Source organism: Otolemur garnettii, unplaced genomic scaffold (genome assembly GCF_000181295.1).
Source record: "Otolemur garnettii isolate 467f Iridium unplaced genomic scaffold, OtoGar3 scaffold00294, whole genome shotgun sequence".
NCBI classification, from domain to species: Eukaryota; Metazoa; Chordata; class Mammalia; order Primates; family Galagidae; genus Otolemur; species Otolemur garnettii.
The window spans coordinates 702,916-709,841 of record NW_003852689.1 but is presented as its reverse complement, the minus strand read 5'-3'; the positions used below and the strand labels follow the sequence as shown (position 1 = coordinate 709,841).

Here is a 6,926-nt window from a genome sequence, read left to right as displayed (position 1 = left end):
AAAAAAAAAAAAAAAAGAGTTTTCTAGGTATCAGGTGCTATGCTAATCATTTCATATAAGGTATTGTGTTTAATCCCCCCTAATCACCATGTGGGATAAGTAACATCTTTATCTTCATTTTACAGATGGGGTACCTGAAGCTTAGAGAAGTCACTTAGGCCCAGTTAATAAATTGCAAAGCCAAGATTTAAAACCGCAGTGCTGGGTGGCACCTGTGGTTCAGTGAGTAGGGCGCTGGCCCCATATACTGAGGGTGGCAGGTTTGAACCTGGCTCCAGTCAAACTGCAACAAAAAATAGCTAGGCGTTGTGGTGGGTGCCTGTAGTTCCAGCTACTTGGGAGGCTGAAGTAAGAGAATCACCTAAGGCCAAGAGCTGGAGGTTGCTGTGAGCTGTGATGTCACATCACTCCACCAAGGGCAACAAAGTGAGACTCTGTCTCTAAAAATAAATAAATAAATAAATAAATAAAACCACAGTGCTATTCTATGGCCTGTACTCTTATCCACTAGACTAATGTGCTTTAATTCTCCCTTACATATATGTATTTGTGTTAGTTCTCTCTCTCTTACACACACACATACTCACACACACAGAGCTAGCATGCCAGCATCTTACCAGCCTTACAAATGACCCAGGATCTCAATTAAAATCTGGGTTAGTTCTTGTCATTTTTGTCTAAGTGACCTTAAGCAAGTCCTTTTGGTTTCATGCTTTCATCTGTGATGTGAAGGGGCTATATCATATAGTAGTAGATGGTCCTTTCTAGTTCTTAAGTTCTTTAGCTATAGGAGAATCCAGAAATTCCAAAGATTAGCTTGTTATACTTTGCCCCACTCATTTTGATAGAAAATCTTCATACAAATAGGAAAACAGCAGGAACAGACATGACCACATGGGTTAGATGCCAGGGTAAAATGCGTGTGTGAAATCACTGGGTTCTGATGCTGTTTATTAGTCTCAGCTGTAAAATGAAAGGTCTATGAGACCCTTTATACCTCTGACACTCTCTGCTTCTGTCATACTAAATTAGAAAAGAAAAGGCAGAATCAACTTTTCTGGGAGTAAAGGGAAGAGAAACCAAGGCATAAGATCCACAGGGAGGATTTGAGAGCTCTAAATTACAGCTGAAAGGGCAGGAAAATGTTGGTTTCTCTCCAACTCTTACAGAGGCCAGATATCTCTGATCCAAACCCCCACATAGTTCTCAGCAGGGAGGCAAGTACTTAAAGGCCAACTAAATTACTTGATATCAGCCAAGGGATACTTTACAAGAGCTGTGTGTGGGAGCTGAAATCTACAGCACATAGTGCTTTTCTATAGTCTGTCTTATTCTCAGGACACAAGTACAGCCTGACCACTTCACACCTCTGGGCCATATAGGCCCACCTAGCCTATGAAGTGGACTGATGTGGAATGCCTATGAGCCAGGCACCGTTTTATGTTTTGGAGACTACAAGGACAAGCTCCCTTGAGGATTCCAAGCTGATGGGGAGAAGGAATAACCATTCAGTAGGTACCTGCCATTACTGGGTGCTTAGCATATATCATTTCATTCAGTCTCAACGAGAAAATAGATTATGAACATCCCTGTTTCACAAATTAGGAAAATGAACCTCAGACAGCAATAAAAAATATGTCTTTAAAGTCTATATAATTTTCAAGGAACTAAGCACCAAAAATAATCTAAGAGCTATAATAAATTTACTATCAAAAAGTAAGAACCAGCTCGGCGCCTGTGGCTCAAGCAGCTAAGGCGCCAGCCACATATACCTAAGGTGGCGAGTTCAAATCCAGCCTGGGCCCGCCAAAACAACAATGATGGCTGCAACCAACAAATAGCCAGGCGTTGTGGCGGGTGCCTATGGCCTATGGTCCCAGCTACTTGGGAGGCTGAGGCAAGAGACTCACTTGAGCCCAGGAGTTGGAGGTTGCTGTGAGCTGTGACGCCATAGTACTCTACCCAGGGGGACAGCTTGAGGCTCTGTCTCAAAAAAAAAAAAAAGTAAGAACCTAGAGAAACACCCTATAGTGAAGAGCCAGCTCTGCCAACCATGTTAGAAACAATACTTGAGCTCACACTGCAGGAGGAACAATCTATATCACCTAATAGAAGTCCCAATAACACAAACCAGAGTACCTCTGACCTTCTCATCAAGGGAGCTGGGGTGCTTGGAAGATAATCCCTACCCCTGTGCCCTAAATACAGCTGAAGCATTTTGCAGTGGTTTGCCATTAGGGCATTTATTCAGACATTATTTTCCAACTAGAAATTACAATCTTTAAAACACTTTTTAAACCTTAAAAATACTAAAAACTAAAAACAAACAAAAAAACCAACAATCCTTGGGGCATCTGCACAACCAGAAGTACAGCCATTTGGAAGTTACTCTTTCTAGGCCTTGGTTTCCTCACCCATAAAATGATTGTGCTGAGAAAAACCCTGGCTCCAGCCATCCCCCAACCCTGCCTCCAGCTGCATTTGGCCCATTTGTGGCTCTTCCAATTGAACCTGGCTTCAGGAGGGCCTCACTTGAGGTTTGGTCATGAGCTCTTCCTTGGTACATTCCTCTTCTCACCCCTGCACTGAATGAAACAGTGCCTGAAAGTACAATGGTAAAGACAGGAGGATGGACCCACTTACCGGAAGCAAGAGCTGTGCCAGGCTTCATTGATAGTTCTATATAACCTTTGACTTGGAGCAACATGGTCCCCACAGCCCCGACACCTCCAAGAATCTTCACCTGCATGCAAAACGAAGAGGTTCAGAAGCCCAAAGAAGCAGGAGGCAAAGAACAGGATTCCTACCACACAGAATAAGACTTAGTTAGCAGAATCTCATAAAGAAAGGGTCAGGACAATGATCTGCTACATGCACAGTCTCAGCCATGAGATCCCTGATGAGCACTTATACAACCTCTGCTTATGTCTCTTAAGGTCAGGGAATTCATGGCCTCAAAAGGAGTCTCATTTCCATTTTTTAAAACGGTTCTGATTGGGCCTTTTTCTACTAAAACAAAACCTGCCTTTTCAGGCATTGCTTATAGCTCTGAGTAGAAGAAATGAACAAGTCTCCCTCTTTCCAGTGTCAGCTCTTTGTATGACTGTTCCCTTCTAGCACTCAGAAACTTCTTCTTTCCAGGTTAAACATGTTGTTGCCTTTTCTTATGCCTCACAGGCCCTGTTTTATTCAAATTTTCCATCACCCAGTCCAGGAGCCCATTCATTCAATCAATGTCATTGGGCCTCTTGATACAAAGCTCTACAATAGATAACATTATCTCTGCTCATGCCTTATAATCCTTATAATCCCTGCTTGAACCCAGGAGTTTAAGGTTACGGTAAGTTATGACTAGGCCATTGTACTCCAGTTTGCAAAACAGAGCAATACCCTCTCTCTATGAAAAATAAGAAATAAACAAATCCACTGGAAAAGAAACACTCTTATATATTCCATATTGTGATTTGTCACTTGGATGTTATTTCAGAGGTAAAAGAAGTACTCTTTTAGTTCAGAGAAACAGAAGTTAATAGGTATAAAAGAAAAAGGACATTTAATGAATGTTGCCTGTATGCTAAGAACTGTGCTAGATGCTTCCATAGACCCACTATCACTTTAATTCTCCAAGCAATCCTGTGAGATAGGTATTATTACACTCGTTTAACAAATGAGAAAAATGAAACTCAGGGCTAGAAACAGGGGTGAATGGCCACGTGGCAGATTTAACACTCAAACTCAGGTCTGCCTCATTCTGAAGTTTCTGCACTGTCCACTCCACCATGTTAACACCTGTTTACTGCAATGAAGGGAGCCAGGAAAGTCTGCAGAGAAAACTGACACTAGAGATGACTTGAAAGATGGGGAATGGGCGGTGCCTGTGGCTCACTGAGTAGGGCACTGGCCCCATATGCTGAGGGTGGTGGGTTTGAACCCAGCCCTGGCCAAACTGTAACAACAACAACAAAAAAAATAGCTAGGCGTTGTGGCAGGTGCCTGTGGTCTCAGCTACTCAGGAGGCTGCGTCAAGAGAATTACCTAAGCCCAAGAGCTGGAGATTGCTGTGAGCTGTGATGCCACAGCACTCTGTGAGGGTGACATAGTGAGACTCTGTCTCTAAACAAAAGAAAAAAGAAAGATGGGAAGGGTTGTGCAGGCTGAGAGATCAAATGTCAGTACATAGGGAAGCACCTGTGGCATAGTGGGCAGGGCACCGGCCTCATATACTAAGGGTGGTGGTTCAAACCCAGCCCTGGCCAAACTGCAACAAAACAATAGCGGGACATTGTGGCGGACACCTGTAGGCCCAACTACTCGGGAGGCTGAGGCAAGAGAATTGCCTAAGCCCAGGAGATGGAGGTTCCTGTGAGCTGTGACACCACGGCACTCTACCAAGGGTAACAAAGTGAGACTCTCTCTCTACAAAAAAAAAAAAAGTTAGTACATATTCCTCCAAAAGGGAGATTTTTTGAACAAAATACAATATTCCTGGTATAGTTCTGATGCCAAATTCTTAAAATAAAGAGGGCAGCTGAGATCAAGCTGTGGTACCGACTGAGCTCTAGAAAGCAGGACAAGGTTGTTACAAAACTCCCTTGTGTGCTCTGTGTATGCAGCTTTGTTTTCTCTGGGTAATTTCAGACTGCCATAGGCATAGTGACAGTCACCGAACCCTGTTTCACAAGCACTGGGGCCATGAATAGACAAAGCATGGCTCCCAGCACCTCAAGACTGCTCAGCACCAATCTGGGGCAGCTAGTGTACACAGTAGTCCTTGTATCCCAGGAGAGAATTAGCTGACAGAAAGCTTAAAACACCACCTCAACCCACCTGCTCCTCTCTAGTTCCTCAGCAATAAGACAAGAATATGCCTATCACCAAGTGTTCTTGGATCTAAAATTCTCAGACTCTCAAGAGAGAGCTTTTGGTTTTTTGGGTTGCAGAGGTCAGAGAGTGTACCATCATTGTCATTTAACAGATGAGATCACTGAAACTTGGGGCCAGGAGGAGGGCAACTGGTCAAGTGGCAGTCTAGCATTTAAACACAGGTCTTCTGCCTTATTCTAAACTCCAAAGTATAAATTCACTCCAACCAGGCCCAGGTCAGGTTACTGACACTGCACCAGATGATGAATTTGTTACAGAGAGTGTTAATGGACGCCGACATCCAAATGAATCTTCCAAGTTCTGGAATATCTGTTTGAAATATTTTTAGAACTCTTCTTACATGGGAGGGCTTTCAGGGTCAACTTATGAGCTGCCAGGCTCTATTCCTATCAAGTCTCATTATTTTAGAGCCACACCTTATTTCTTGTTTTCACTTTTTTTTTTGCAATTTTTGCCCAGGAGCTGGGTTTGAACCCGCCACCTCCAGCATATGGGGCCAGTGCCCTACTCCTTTGAGCCATAGGCGCTGCCCTCTTGTTTTCACTTTTTAACCCAAAGGGAATAGTCTCTAACCTGACCACCTCTTATTTAACAATTGAACATTCTGGCTCTGAATGACTTCTGGTTATTTCCAGAATTCAAAGAGGATCAGTACTTTCCCCCATAAAGATACCTGAGATAATCTGTTATTGCCACATTCTCCAGAAACTGTGCCGCTTTCTCTAGTCTTGAGAAACTCAAAGCCGCTCAATCCTTATTTTAGCACCTGCTCTGTGTTAAGCATGAAGAACCCAAAACCAAGACATACTCCTGGCTTGGCACCTGTGGCTCAAGTGGCTAAGGCGCCAGCCACATACACCTAAGGTGGCCGGTTCGAATCCAGCCCGGACCCGCCAAACAACAATGATGGCTGCAACCAAAAAATAGCCAGGTGTTGTGGTGGGCGCCTGTGGTCCCAGCTACTTGGGAGGCTGAGGCAGGAGACTCGCTTGAGCCCAGGAGTTGGAGGTTGCTGTGAGCTGTGAAGCCATAGCACTCTACCCAGGGGGATAGCTTGAGGCTCTGTCTCAAAAAAAAAGAAAAAAAAGACATACTCCTCCTTCCTCTCCTATCTACCTGGTCCAACCTTCCAAATGTCTCTCGTCCTTTCTTGTCCTTCACCCTAGCCCTAGTTCAAATCACTGACTTCTTTTCTCTGTCTAATGCACAATCTTAGCTGGCTCACCCAGACTCTAAGCTATCTCTGCTTCAGGTCAGATTACCCAATGTCTACACAACAAAGGCTGGACTATTCAGCATGGCACTCCTGCTCTGAATTCCATCCTCCTGGAAGATGTGTACTTTCAGTTATGTCTATGTGCCCCCTCTTTGGCATTGGCTCCTCATTACTATTCAAAAAGTTCAAGTCATTCTCATCAAAAAATCTCTGGACCACATTTTCTCCTCTAGCTACCACTCTTGCTTCTCTCCTTCAGAGCCCCAAGTATAAGTTGTCTATTGGGAGGCTGAGGCAGGTGGACTGCCTGAATTCACAGGTCCGAGCCCAGCCTGAGCAAGAGCAAGACTCAGTCCCTAAAAATAACTGGGCGCAGGTGGCGCCTGTGGCTCAGTGAGTAGGGCACTGGCCCTGGCTAAATTGCAACAAAAAACAGTCAGGCGTTGTGGCAGGTGGCTGTCGTCCTAGCTACTTGGGAGGCTGAGGTAAGAGAATCGCCTAAGCCCAAGAGTTGGAAGTTGCTGTGATGGTACAGCACTCTACTGAAGGCGACCAAGTGAGACTTTGTCTCTAAAAAAAAAAATAGTTGGGTGCTGTGGCAAGCACCTATATTCCCAGCTACTTAGGAGGCTAAGGAAAAGAATTGCTTGAGCCCAAGAGTTTGAGGTAGCTGTGAGCAGTGATGCCATTGCACTCTACCAAGGGAGACAAGGAGAGATTCTGTCTAAAAAAAAAGTTGTGGGCAGCAGCTGTGGCTCAGTGAGTAGGGTGCCAGCCCCACATACTGAGAGTGGTGGGTTTGAACCCAGCCCCAGCCAAACTGCAA

The 6,926-nt window shown here is 44.6% G+C and overlaps 1 protein-coding gene across 1 annotated transcript in view; it reads right to left on the bottom strand.

Moving 5' to 3' along the window:
* The window catches only part of LIMK2 (LIM domain kinase 2), a 65,947-nt gene extending 63,141 nt beyond the window's left edge, over window positions 1-2,806 (bottom strand). The window contains exon 1 of the mRNA XM_023508943.1: window positions 2,644-2,806. The gene's annotated coding sequence lies outside the window, so the exon portion shown is untranslated. The remainder of the gene's footprint in view (window positions 1-2,643) is intronic.
* Between the last annotated feature and the right edge of the window lie 4,120 nt (window positions 2,807-6,926).